The sequence below is a fragment of the Bubalus bubalis genome, chromosome 11 (assembly GCF_019923935.1).
Source record: "Bubalus bubalis isolate 160015118507 breed Murrah chromosome 11, NDDB_SH_1, whole genome shotgun sequence".
NCBI lineage: Eukaryota > Metazoa > Chordata > Mammalia > Artiodactyla > Bovidae > Bubalus > Bubalus bubalis.
The window spans coordinates 27,715,148-27,730,303 of record NC_059167.1 but is presented as its reverse complement, the minus strand read 5'-3'; the positions used below and the strand labels follow the sequence as shown (position 1 = coordinate 27,730,303).

Here is a 15,156-nt window from a genome sequence, read left to right as displayed (position 1 = left end):
TTCATTCTCATTCATGGCACATATCCATAGATATACTCTTATGTTCAACTACTAATCAGTTCTAAAATAACAATAAAAAGCTCATTACATGTTAACATAAATAACACATTTTGTGGAAAAAATATATTTTCAAAAAAAATAGTAAGAAAAACTGCTCTGTTTCACTCATTTACAAGTTGCTATAAGAGCTGGCATATAAAAACGTCTGGATTCTTAAAGGTACTTTTATATTCAATCTGTTGTAACACATTGTTTATGTTGACATATATGAAGACAAGCTAGCCTCATACTGATACATAGTTGGGAATGAGAGAAATATTTTCATACTCTTCAGATGTTTATTTTTAACATTTTTAAAGTTATAGTTAATTTATAATGCCGTGTTAGTTTCAGGTGTACACCCAAGTGATCCAGTTATACATGTGTGTATACAGCTACTCTCTTTCAGATTCTTTTCCATTATATGTTATTACAAGATATCGAATATAATTCCCTGTGCTATACACAGGGTCTTTGATCATTTATCGATTCCATATATGGTAGTGTGTGTATGTTAATCCCAAATTCTTAATTTATCCCTCCCCTCCCCCGTACCCCTCTTTGCTATCCTCCTTAGGTAACTAAAAGTTTGTTTTCTATGTCTGTTAGTCTATTTCTATTTTGTAAAGAAGTTCATTTGTATTAATTTTTTAGATTCCATATAAGTGATACCATATGATATTTGTCTTCCTCAGTATGACTTACTTCAGTTAATAATGATAATCTCTAGGACCATCCAGTTTGCTGCAAATGGCATTATTTCATTCTTTTTATGGCTGAGTAATAGTCCGTTATGTATGTGCATATATATATATATTCATACATATACAATATATGCATCATTTTTTATCCATTCATCTGTTGATGGATATTTCGGTTGCTTCCATGCCTTGGCTATTATAAATATTGCGCTGTGAACACTGGGGTCCATTTATCTTTTCTAATTAGGGTTTTCTCCAGATATATGCCCAGGAGTGGGATTGCAGGGTCATACGTTAGCTCTATCTTTAGTTTTTTAAAACAGCCTCCATATTCTTCTCTATAGTGGCCATATCAATTTACATTCCCACCAACAGTGTAGGAGGGTTCCTTTTTCTCCACATCCTACTCAGCAATTATAATTTATAGACCTTTTAATTATACCATTCTGACTGGTGTGAGGAGATACATTACTATAGTTTTAATTTGTATTCTCTAATGATTCTAAGTTTAATTAGGTCTCAGTTGTTGATTTTAGTTTTTATTTCCATTACCCTAGAAGACAGATCCAAAAAAAGAAAATGTTACTGTGATGATAAAGCATATTCTTTGATACTAAACCAAAGCTCAGCAAGTGGTAGTTTCTTTAAGGTTGGTTTGTAACGTAGAATCTGAAACTACATCAATGAACTTTTTGTAGTGAGTTACATTAAAATCCATTTGTCTCTCTTGCACTTTAGTTTACCCAGGCATGATATCGTCACATACTGCATTGGTGATTTAGAAAACAGTTAACTAAATTTGCAAATGTTCTGAGTGTTCATAAATTTCATCATACAACATAAAAATAAAATCACATTCATTAATTCCACCAGAACTCTGATCAGAAAAGTCTTTAAATTTCTTGGAAGCTGACAAGGTCACAGTAGTGGAGATGTTTTCCAAAATTCTAATTTCCCCTTAAAATCTCAAATTTCATTTTGCCAACCAACACTATCAGTTATTTTCCTTGAAGTGATAGGTTCACTTGAAATTTTTGGTAGAAAATATATGCAAAATACCCAATGCTAAGTAACCACAACTGGTCTTTCACTCTTTCAAGTAAAAATGATGCCCCATGAAAAATCAGCTAATTCAACTCCCAACTCAAAAAAGTGCTACTTCTGAAGATAATCATATTTCAATATGTAACAGAAGTGCTGTATATACACTTTCCATATCATCACACAAATATTAAAATTGTTCAAGGAATGAGAATTTTAGTAAAATTTGCCATTTTTACTGCTTTATGAATGACATTCTTAATTGAAACTAGCATTCTTTTTTAAACTGAGTGAAAATTTCAATTACTACTATTATGGTTTGATGTACACTGCCTTAATTCAGCACTTTTATCTTCCATTGATTTTACACTACCAGTGGAAATGTCAACACAGAGAAAAAGAGTGAATAACATCTGAATATTATTCTGAAAATAGTTTTTACTTTGCAGATTCCTAAAAGGGTCTCAGTGTCCAAGAGACACTGCCCTACAGTCTTTGAGAAGCACCGCCCTACAAAAACAATAGACTAAAGCTGGACTAGAAAGATGGGGATAAGGGAGAAAGAGAGAGAGAAATTTGATTTTTGGTTAATTACTAGAAATCACTATCATTTTTCACCTAAACTTATTAATAGTAGAACTATTAATGAAACACATCTCGATATCTTTTTAATGGGGTAAGCACCAACTTGCATTCATGTTTATGAAGTCAGTAACATATTGCTGCTGCTGCTAAGTCGCTTCAGTCGTGTCCAACTCTGTGCGAGCTCCACCATCCCTGGGATTCTCCAGGCAAGAACACTGGAGTGGGTTGCCACTTCCTTCTCCAATGCATGAAAGAGAAAAAGTGCAAGTGAAGCCGTTCAGTCGTGTCTGACTCTTAGCAACCCCATGGAGCCTACCAGGCTCCTCCATCCATGGGATTTTCCAGGCAAGAGTACTGGAGTGGGGTGCCATTGCCTTCTCCGCAGTAACATATTGACTGGCATCAATTACCAAGATTTCTCCCTGAATCTCAAAATCAAATTCTTAAAGCTTTCAGGCAAAGCTGTTTTAATTGAATGTATTGTCTACATATTAGATTATTAATCTGTTAATGGTGTTGGTGATGGACAGGGAGTCCTGGAGTGCTGCAGTTCATAGGGTCACAGAGTCAGACACGACTGAGCGACTGAACTGAACTGAACTGAATGGTGTTGGCTTTTATTTAAGTTTCAAAAATGTTTTGCCCTGCAATATGGTCAGTTCATAATGATTTGTGATACGGTATTGGGAGTTGCAAAGAACTTCAGTTTACTCTATCAGTGAGATGGCCAGAAAATTGAGCAGCCAAAGTGGTATACAGAAATTATATTCAGTCCTTCCTCTTCTTAAATTCATTCAGTAACTTTGGATAGTTTGGGGGATAAAATCCAAATGCTTTATTGCAACATGAAAAGCTGTGTGTTATCTAGCCCATAACTCCCTCACCTTCCTCACCAGCCTCACCCCCTGCTCTCTCTTCTCTCTAGACATCCATATTCTCAAGGTTTTACTCTAAGTAAAAACCTAGATTGTCAGGCTGAATTTTAAAATTCTAGATACATAAATGATAGACTATATATAGCTTTATATATATTCTTAAAACTCAACATTCAAAAGACTAAGATCATGGCATCCAATCCAATCACTTAATGGCAAATAGATGGAGAAACAATGGAAACAGTGAGAGACTTTATTTTCTTGGGCTCCAACATCACTGCAGATGGTGACTGCAGCCATGAAATTTGCTTGCTCCTAGGAAGAAAAGGTATGACCAACATAGACAGCATATTAAAAAGCAGAGACATTACTTTGCCAACAAATATCCATGTAGTATAAGCTATGATTTTTCCAGTAGTCATGTATGGATATGAGAGTTGGACCATAAAGAAGGCTGAGAACCAAAGAATTGATGCTTTTGAACTGTGGTGTTGGAGAAGACTCTTGAGAGTCCCTTGAACTGCAAGGAGATCAAACCAGTCAATACTAAAGGAAATCAACCTTGAATGTTGATTGGAAGGACTAATGCTGCAGCTGAAACTCCAATACTTTGGCCACCTAATATGAAGAGCCAATTCATTAGAAAAGATCCTGATGCTGGGAAAGATTGAAGGCAGGAAGACAAGGGGATGACAGAGGATGAGATGGTTGGATGGCATCACTGACTCAGTGGACAAGTTTGAGCAAGCTCTGGGAGATGGTGAAGGACAGGGAAACCTGGCATGCTGCAGTCCGTGAGGTAGCAAGGAGTTGGACACGACTGAGCAACTGAACAACAACAACACTATATTATTATATATCATAGATTTTATATATTTGAAAAAAAGAGAACCTCAATCTTATTGGACTTCCCTGGTGGCTCAGATGGTAATGAATCTGTCTGTAATGCAGCGTTTGATCACTGGTTCAGGAAGATCCCCTGGAGAAGGGACTGGCTATTCACTGCAGTATTTTTGCTTGGAGGATTCCATGGACAGAGAAGCCTGGCAGGGTCAGTCTTATTAATTTTTTCCTTTTCTTGAAAAAATAACATATTTACATTATTTTAAAAGCAAATCAACATTAGAAGTCTAACTCCCACCCTGTCCACCAGAACTACTCACACAGTTCTGCCCTCACCCACTACAGGGAACCATTTATACTAATGTCTTACTTATCCTTACAGTATTTCATTAGGCAAATATTGAGAAATGCCGCCCAAAATCTTATTTTCTCCTGTTTTATTTTTTAAGTAAGCCTACTGTATAAACTCTTTCCAGTATTGCTTTTTCCATCCAATAATATGCCCTAGAGATCTCACCTTATCATTTCATAGAGATCCCCCTCATCCTTTATTACCAGCTGCATGTCATGCCATAGTATCATCCTTTATTCCCCTATTGCTTCAATGTCTCCAATCTTCTGCTGCCACAAACTACATTTTCATGAATAACTGAACACATACATGAATGTTTCTTTTTTTAAGGGTTTCACGTGTGGTTTATTTCATTTGTATTTCAGCTGTGTAGTTAGCATTTAAGTTTTGCTTTTAGTACTTATTTACATTCATGTGCACAGAATTTAAAAATAGCATCTTTTGGGTGTGTGATCTTTTTTACCAATTTTTATTTGAGTATAGTTGCTTTACAATATTGTGTTAGTGTCTGCTGTAGAGCTAGGTGAATCAGTTATATATATACAGACATCATCTCTTTTTTAGATTTCCTTTCCAATTAGGTCACCACAGATCATTGAGTAGAGTTCCCTGTACATCCTTTAAAATTATGGTTTTCTCCAGATATATGCCTAGGAGTGGGATATATGAAAGCTCTATTTTTACTTTTTTAAGGAACCTTAATACTGTTCTTCATAGTGGCTGCCTCTTAAACCTAGACTTTTACCTCCTGATCAGGAGGAAAGTATAAGCATGCTTGTATTCTGATCCCATAGCCAACAACTTGATCCCTTTAGCTTCCAATGTTTCATCCTAGTTTTTAAGGAGACCAATTTGTGTCTCTGTCTCCCTTTGTCTGTCTCTTCTAAGGGCACCTGACATTCGTTTTAGGATCCAACCTAAATCCAGGGTGATCTCACTCAAGATCCTCAACTTAACTCCCTCTGCAAAGATCCATTCCATGTAGGGTCACATTCACAAGTTCTGGCTGGATATATCCTTTGCCTCTGGACTAGTGACAGTGAAGGCTTGATGATCAAAAATAATGTGATATAACTTGACCTGAATAGGAACCTACTCCAATGGAGCTAATAAAATAAAAATTACCTTTGTCTTTTTTTTTCTTAAGAATTGGCAATTTCTACTCAGCAAGAGACTCTAAGACTGCCTCTTTCCCACATCAGCTGAAATTACTGTTAACCATATAATCTTGTCCCTGGAAGCCCTGCCTCCTATCCACCCAAAAAATTAAAACACAATTTTAACTAAAGTTGATCAGAAATTTGGACAAAGGCTCTTAGGAATAACTACAAGGCAAGACCACTCACGATTGAGGGCACTTTCCTAATAAAAAGGTAAAAAGTGAATCTTTCAAAAGACAAAGAATATATTTGCCTGACAGTGGAGAATAGGAGCCTAGCTGAAACTGAGGAATGTATTGACCTAGATGAAATGGAAACATGTGTAAGGATGGATGCTGCAAATGCAATAGCAATTTCCCAAGCAGAAGAATGAGTCATTCGGTCAACTGAGATGTTAGGACACTAAGATATAAGGACGTGCCTGTAGCATCCAGAAAATCATACTGAATTAAGCTCATGAGATACATACCAAGTTAGACAGGCATGATCCTTAGGGCACTCAAATGTCTATAGATTTTTCATCCTGGCATTTGCCATAGAGAAACATTCCAGATTAGTAGAGACCAAACATGAATGCCAAGCAGCACTCTTGAGCCTTGGGAGGACCCCAACCTGGGACCCCAAGGCTCACCTTCAGGGTGTGTCCCCAGATGGAATCCCATGGCCAGCTTGACGCGTTGGCAGCAGAACAGGGTTGTCATGAAGGCCTTCTAGCCTGAAGCATCTTTATTATGTGTCAGGATGCTTGGACAGCCTGGCTGCTACCCTAGGGGACAACCATCATCATCATCATCATCCTCTCAAAGGTCAGACTGCTGGAGGGAACACACAGGCAGTGGCCCAACAGCAGGCTGGGGAAAACATGTTTTCAAATGGGTTGACAATCACAAAGCACAAACCCAACACCAAATGATCCATCCCTAATACCCCTCTAGGCCACTCACACCAAGTTATGTCCTCCTTGCTGCTAATACTTTCCAGAAACCCCAAGCCCAAATCTTCACCCAGTGGCTTGGCTTCAATTTGCTCTATTTGCTCAGCAGAGGGACAGAACCCCACAAGCATATAAATATGAAGAGAAAAGAAACCTATCCATGATGATGGAACAACAGCGTCAGAACAACACCAACAAACTTGTCCTAAAAGGTAACTGTCATCAGATAGTTTTCTGTGCCCCTAACATACTGTTGGGAGTATGAGAGGTTTTACTCAGCACTTAGGGAATCAAAGTGAGTCAACTGTTAACTTCCCTTAGCTTGGTGGAAGGCATACAGAAACTCTATTAAGATGGATTTGGGTATGTAGAAGTGGGGTCCTGCCATAACAAATATGAGCATGGTCTTGGAGCCTGGAAGACTTTTGAGGCACATGAGAGAGAAAACCTAAATTGACTCCAATAGACTGTTAGTAGAAGAGACTTGAAGACACTGTTAAGGCTCTGAAGGAAGTGAGGAGCAAGTTACCGGAAACTGGAGAAAGGGAGATGCTTGCAGTGGCAGAAAGCTTCGCAAAGTTGTCTCCTGCAGTTACGTGGAAAAAAAAAAAAAAAAATGTAAGGATTGACCTTGGTTATTTAGCCAAAGAGATTTCCAAGCAAAATAAAGAAGGTACCACCTGGCTTCTTCTTGCCATTTGTACAATAGTAAAATGCACTGGGAGACCAGTGAATTGGAGGCAGGGGGTGGAACTGTTAAATCAAGAACCAGGACTTAATGACTTTTTTAAATTATTAGACTTTTTGTATGTTGAAAGATGCTAACATTAAGAAATGGCTTGCTTGCACTGCCAGGAAAATGTGGCATGGAAAAAAAAAAAAGCCAAGGACGTGACTATACACCTTTTGTTAAAATCTCAAGACAGATCAGAGTTGCAGAATAGTATTCAGTCACACAAAATGTACTCTCAAGACACCAAGGCTGTGTCTCCCAGATTCTCTTAATCACACCAAATAGTCATTGAACGAAACCAAGAATCCAACCCAGGGATTAAACCCAGGTCTCCCACATTGCAGGCAGATTCTTATCAGCTGAGCCACCAAGGAGGCTCAGTGGGGATCTTAGGAGCCTCCTATCTCAGCCATCGCACCAGGGGCACAGGTAGAAAAGGGCTACCTCACAAAGATCTGCGAGTGTGGATTCATTCAATGAAAGGAACCCCAGTCCTAGTGGAATCCAAGGAAGACCCATTACGTTTTCAAAAAAGTTATTTTAGCAAAAGTCCTGCCAGATTGGACTGAAGGAAGTAGAGATAAATCCCTAGTGGCTCAGTCGGTAAAGAATCTGCCTGCAATGCAGGAGACTGCCTGCAGCGTAGAAGACCTGGGTTCGATCCCTAGATTGGGAAGATCCCCTGGAGGAGGAAATGGCAACCCACACCAGTATTCTTGCCTGGAGACTCCCCATGGAAAGAGGAGGCTGGCAGGCTACAGTCCATGGGGTCACAAAGAGTGGGACATGACTTAGTGACTAAATCACCACCACTAAGTGAAAAGAGGCATTTGATCTCACAAAATCCTACTCACAAAAAGTAGGCTAATAGGACTATTAAGCTACAAAGAGTACCATCTTTCACTAAAAAAAAAAAAAAAAAAAAAAGGGATCATTCAGGGGATGAAACCAAGAGTTCAAAGAACAGGGCCAATGAGAATGATTCCTAACACCCCTTTGTACCTCCCATTTCACCCTTTTTGAACAGAACTATCTATAGCCTTCATTCTCTGCCTATATTCCACAGTTGTAGGTTGCAGGGACAAGGGGTGGATAAGTTGTCTCTCTAGTTTTAAAAATCCATCAATGTAGAGGAATTTTACCCAAAGTGCACTTTCTGATTTGGATAACGAGATGCTGGACTCCAAACAGAGGCTGTAATGAGAAATGTGATGAGACTCGTGGCTCCTCTTGGAAGGATGTGGATGTATTTTGGGGGGCAGGGAAGACACCAAGAGGATGTAAACCATTGGGAGCTAGATTATGGACAGTGACAAGCAGATTCTAAGATGATCCAGGGAGCCCTGCTTCCTGGCACTCCTGTTCCACATCATCTCCTCCCCTAGAGTACAGCCTGGACCTGTGACTTGCTTTAGGCTAGAATATGGCAACAGAAATGAGATGTCACTTCTGTGACCACATGACATAAGATCAGAACATCCACCTTGTAGCAGATTCTCTCCCTTGCTGTCTTCACTGTAGTGAGCAGGCAGATTGGGGAGACCCTCATGACAAGGAGCTGAGGATAGTCTCTGGTCAACAATCAACTAGAAACTGAGGACAGCACCCTGCCAATAGCCAGCCAGAAACTGAGGCCTTTAGCCCTAAAATTGCAAAGCACAGGATTCTGCCAACAGCCAGGTGAGCTTGGAAGCAGTTCCTTCCCCCATCAATCCTTGAGAACAAACAGACCACAACCCTAGCCTACACCCTGATGGCAGCCTGATACAAAATTCCAGCTAAGCCATGCCCAGACTCCTCATCCAGAAAAACTAGGAGCTAATACATGTGACTTAAGTCTCTAAAGTTTCTAAGTTTATGGTAAATTGTCACACAGCAATAACTAATACAGAGCTCAGTAAGCTAGCCTGGGCTTTGCAGAAGCCTACATGTAGAGCACAGTGCTCAGATCTATATACGCAAGACCCCAGGGGCCTTTCAAAGAAGAAGAGCATAGGCTCATTCCTCACAGAAACCTTAGCGTAATGGATACGTTTATTATGCATATTGTTCACTATTCATTTACTCATTCAGTCAACACAGACTCACTGAGCACCAAATACCTGCCAGGCACTGTTATCCTCAGGGCTAGTTTATAGGCATCGGTGAGGCAGATAAAGTCTCCCCTATTGAACTGACCTTCTAGAAAGGGAAGGTAAAAATAAGTTAAATAAAGTTAACAAATAAAAGGTAGTTTCAGGCTATGAGAAGCTAAATTCAGTAAATAAAGAGGACTATGAGACAGGAGTGATTCAGAAAAAGGGACTTGTTTATTTAGGTAGACCAGTCATGGGAATCCACTGACATCTAAGCAGAGAACTAAAAAGTGAGAAGCAGCCAACAACACAAAGTACCGAGGGCAGAGGAAACAGCAAATGCAAGCAAATGCTCTGCCTTCTTCCTGAGGCAGAGCCACGGAAGAAGATGGCAAACAAGGGAGCTCGGATCAACAAGTAAGGGAAGAGAATAGCAGGCAAGATCAGAGAGCCGGGTGGTGCCAGATAACTTGGCACCTTGTACACCACGCTTGGGAGTCTAGTCTTTATTCCTAGTATATCAAGTAATCACGGACAGGGTTTTTGGAAGAATGTTGACATGATCTGATATTCAGAGCAATCCACTGCCTTTTCTTCAGGCTTTCTTTCATTTATCTGAATCAGTGATGTGTCATGGGATGGAAACAAACCATGAGGCTCATGGAGAAACCATAGGAGAGACTTTGTAATGATTCCTTTAATCTCTCATAGTCCTATTTCTTTTATAGCCTGTACCTGAAGACTTACTGTCTTCCCAGGTGTTGCTGGGTGCAGTGCCGAACTTGGCAGGACTTCCATTGCTATGGGTATCCTCAAAGGAGGTCAGCCTGAGGTGATCCTGGTTGGTCCTTAGTGGCGTGGAGACAATTTCAAGGAGATGCAGCCATACATGGTTATCAGGTGTACATCAAAGCATCGAGCCGTTTGTCCCCAGATGGTAACAGCAGAAAGCAGTCTCTCCCAACCTATCTTCTATGTCTCACTTTGGTTTCTTGTTTTTATCTCTCTAAAGAAAACAGTAAAAAAATGCAGTGAGTTGTTCATGTAGCATATGTACTCTTTTCTGCAAGGATACGTGTTAAGTTGCTTCAGTCATGTCAGACTCTTTGCAACCCAGTGGACTTCAGCCCACCAGTCTCCTCTGTCCATGGGATTCTCCAGGCAAGAATACCAGAGTGGGTTGCCATGCCCTTCTCCAGGGGATCTTCCTGACCCAGGATCAAATCCATGCCTCTTATGTCTCCTGAATTGGCAGGTGGGTTCTTTAAAACTAGCACCACCTGGGAAACCCCATATTATACCTCAAGAAGCAGTAAAAATGAAAGGGTACATATAATTTCATAATGAAAATAAAGCCTGCAAAATTGATATACTTTTTATTCATGAGCTTTTAAAATGATTCTCCCCAGCACTTCCCTTCCCTTCCCTCTCCCACTGCTGTAATTTAGCTAAACCATTCATGCGGTGTATTATGTATCTTCAGAGGTTTCTCCCTGTGATGATTCCCCATCAAATTAGCCATAAGAAGAGTACAGGACTCCACCCCCACAAGGATGCCTCCTGACCTTTGGATTTTCAGAGTCTGCAGAAGAAATAATGAAAAGTTCTCCTCTCTCTCCTGACTGGCCCCTCTTGGGCTTCTCCAGGTGGTCCTTCCTGGATTGCTGAAGCTCCTGGAACAAGCAGCAGGCTTTCCAAAGAGACAGGGCTATTCCAGAGTTGTAAGGAGGAAATGAGCATGCCTGTGAGATTCCACAAGCTCAATTTGTTCAGTCATAATCACTTGCCATTTCACATTGCTCATTATGTGAATTTGCTATTGTCTGAGACACTCCAGGTGCTGAAGTGCAAGGGAGAACAGCGATAATATCCTTTTTGTGTCAGTGAAATAGCCTGTAAACACCTAATTAACACCATCTGATGTTCAAATTTCCTCATTCAAGCAAACTAGAAGGTTATCTGTGCCAGATTTCTTTCTAATCAGTGGCAGAGGTCAATTCCTGACCCCCTCCATTCTCAGAATCTCAGAAAAAGAATTATGCATCTTGAGGGATATCAACTCAACCTGTTACATCCTAATTCTTGACCGGGATGTGCTCTATCCATACAATATGTAATCACTGTGGTCTGAACAAAGCCCCTTTTATACCAACAGGCATGTCTCAACTTGCGTTGGAGGTTGTTATAGGTCTGCTCCACTGAGTTTTTGAAAAAAGAACGCACACTATTTATTTGACCTATTTCTCAAACATTGAGACTTTGACAAAAGACAACTAAGCCTTTTTTCATGATCTCTCTCCTCTTGAATACCTTTAGCTAATATTACCTATATTATGTCTGCACGCTATCAGCAGTTGCTTCCACATGTCCAATTGCTTATGTCGTTATTTCTTGATTTAGAAATTCTACAAACATTGTCAAAGATTCAGCTTAATTTTGCACAACCTGTGTCTCCCCTCTCCCATCCTCCCAATATATCATTCTTTTAATTAAGTCAGTAATCAGGGACTGCATTAATATGAGTATGTAAATATTCTCTCTAGCCTAATAATAAACTGACACCATGTGCTCCCTGATATCATGCACTGAGGGAGGAGCATCATCTCTGAAGCATCCTATCAATATCCTGAAATAATGCCTCTAACTTCAATCTCCTCATAAGGAACCATCTGAAACGCCAAACTGAGGGACATTCTAAAACATAACTTACCAGTGCTGTTCAAAAGCATCAGGAATGAAAGATCAAGAAAGACTGGGGAAGTGTCACCAAGTTGAAGAGACTAAGGAGACGTGCCAGCTACTTATAACGTGGAGTCCTGAATTCGATGCTAGACGAGAAAAGGGACATTAATGGGAAAACTGGTAAAATCTGAATACATTCTGTATTTTAGCTGACAGCATTGTAACTGCTGTCACAAGTATAACGATACTTGTGCCAAGGATAAATCTTTGCTTATAGAAGATGGTAACATAAGAGGAAGCTGGAAGAAGGTTATCCAGGAATTCACGGTAATATTTTTCAACTCTTGTATAAGTCTAAATTTGTCTCAAAATAAAAAGTTTTAAAAGCAAATAAATAAAATGGAATGAAAATATGATTCTTTTAAAAATAAGCTAACACATTACAAGTGTAATATTAAAGTGGCAAAATTAATGGCAGTGATATATAAATTACTGATGTGTGCGAAATACTTACCTGGCTTAGTACCGTGCCTGATACGTAGAATGTGTTGGGATAGGAGGAGGGAGAGAATCACATGTCTCCAAATTATAGCTCTTGAGGGAAAATCTGCTTTAAGAATATACAATCAGAATTCTGCTAGACCTCTTCATGCAGATAAAAATGGGGAAATGTAGCAAAAAAACAGAGACATACACACAGAGGAGAAAGGAAAAACAATTGGAAAGCACTAAAAGGCATATTCTATAGGAAAGTCAACACTTGGGGAAAAAGGATGACACTGGGTAAATCTTCCATTTTTATAAGTTTTAGCATGAGGGTCAATGCTAGGTGAAGCAGGAGAACACAAGTAGAACACAACAGAAAAACTGTTTTTCTGCCCTAAAGAACCACAGAGTGCAGGGCAGCCACAGCCATTGGAAACTGAGGGTAATATCACAGAACGGACAGCACTAGGGAGGAAAAACCAAAATTTTGTGTGCATAACCTAACCCAAATCTATGACACCACCCGACCCTCACACGCGTGGAACAAACTCCAGAGAAGGATAAAACAACTGAACGATGATATGAGCTACTTACCAAGAGATGGATTTTGTAGAGTCCCACCAAATTAGTTTTTGTTACAACTAATTAATACTCTTCAGAGAAATATTACACAATCCAGAGTTCCCATAACATAAAATTTAAAGTATCCAAGAAAAAATTCAAATTTACTCAATATACAAAGGACCAGAAAAATGTGACAAATTCTCAAGAAAAAAGACCATTAAGAGAGACAAGTCCCAGATACTAGAATTTGAAAAAGAATCTTATGATAGCTATGATAATTATACAGAATGATATTAAGAAAGACATACAATGAATGAAAAGATAGACATCTCAACAAAGGAATAGACCCAAGAAAATGAACCATGAGAAAATTCTAAAACTAAAAAATGTAGTATCTAAAATAAAAATATTTGTTATATGAGCATAACAGTTAATAGAGATGACAGAGGAAAAAGAACTCGAGGAAGATCAATATACTATCAATTTAAAAAGCACTGAAAAAAGATTTTTTAAAAAAATGAACAGAACATCCACTAGGATTACTATAGATAAAAACAACAGAAAACAACTAGCTTTAACAATGAGGTAAAGAAATCAGAACCCCCATGCGTTGCTCAAGGAGTGTAAATTAGTGCAGCTGCTGTAGAAAAAAAGTCTGACAGTTCCTCAGAAAATTAATCATAGCATTACCATATGACCCAGAAATTTCACTCCAACCTTATTTACTGAAAGGACTGAAAACATGTATTTAAACAAAAACTCATAATGATCACTCATGACAGCACTATTCACAATAGCCAAAAGGTGAAAACAACCTAAATATCAATAAATTAATAACAGATAAATAAAATGTGGTATATCATACAATGAAATATGCAATAAAAAGGAAAGTAGTACTGATACATTACAATATGAACTTCAAAAGGAATATGCCAAGTGAGAGAAGCCAGACAAAAAGGTTACACATTATATGATTCCATTTATGTGAAATATCCAGACTAGGTAAATGCATAAAGACTGAAGGCTAACTTGTGGTTGACAGGCGTTGGGAGGGAGGAATGGGAAGTGGTTACCTGAAGACTATGGGGTTTTCTTTTGGGATGCTGAAAATATTTGGAATGATACAGAAAAGAAAGCTGTACAATATCTTTAATGTACAAAATGTCAGTGACTAGTATATTTTTAAATGGCCAATTTTTTAAAGTAAATAAAATGATTAATTTTATGTGAATTCTATCTCAATAAAAAGATAATTTATTAATAAAAAATGAACAGTGCCTGTGGTGTATGATACTATAACAAAGATTTAAGTACACGTAATTAGTGTTCCAGAAGAAAGAAAGAGAACAGGACAGAAAAAAATATCTGAAAAATAATGATCAAAATATTTACCAAGTCTGGTAATAGGCAAATATGTAGAGATTTAAGCAGCTCAGTGATCTCCAAGCATGATAAATATGAAGCAAAACATGAGGCACATCAGAAGCAAACAGAAAACAAAAGATAAAGAAAATTTTGAAAATAGTCAGAGATGAGCACAAAAAAATAGTCCAACATGAATCATGAGCCTAAACATAAAAGCAAAAATTATAAAGCTTTCAAAGGGGATATATAAAAGAGTATAATTTGGACTGGCAGGGAGGGAGGAAAGGAAGCAGGAAAAGAGAAAGATTTCATAGGACACAAGAAACAATAATCATAAAAGAAAAAAAGTTAAATTATATCTCATCAAAATTTAAACCTTTTGCTCATTAGGTATGGAGAAAATATTCACAAAACATATATCTGACTAAGAATTATTATCCAAGAAACATAAAAATACCCTACAATTCAATAATAAAAAGGTCAACAACACAATAAAGCAAAATGGGCAAATATTTGAACAGACACTTCACAAAAGAAGATATACAAATTGCCAAAAACACATGAAAAAGGTGTTTAATATAATTAGTAATTATAATAATACTAATTTAGTTTTAGTTTTTATAATTAAAGTTTATATATAATTAATATATAATATATATTAATTATATATAACTAGTTTAATATAATTAGTAATTATAATAATAATATAATTAGTCATCAG

General features: G+C 38.1%; 1 long non-coding RNA gene across 1 annotated transcript; it reads right to left on the bottom strand.

Annotated features, from left to right (window-relative positions):
* Positions 1-9,550: 9,550 nt before the first annotated feature.
* On the bottom strand, positions 9,551-13,301 carry LOC123328001. Its single transcript, XR_006542693.2, has 2 exons — positions 10,904-13,301; positions 9,551-10,344 (listed from the first exon to the last, which is right to left on the bottom strand). It is a non-coding gene; the product is annotated as an uncharacterized LOC123328001 (long non-coding RNA).
* Between the last annotated feature and the right edge of the window lie 1,855 nt (positions 13,302-15,156).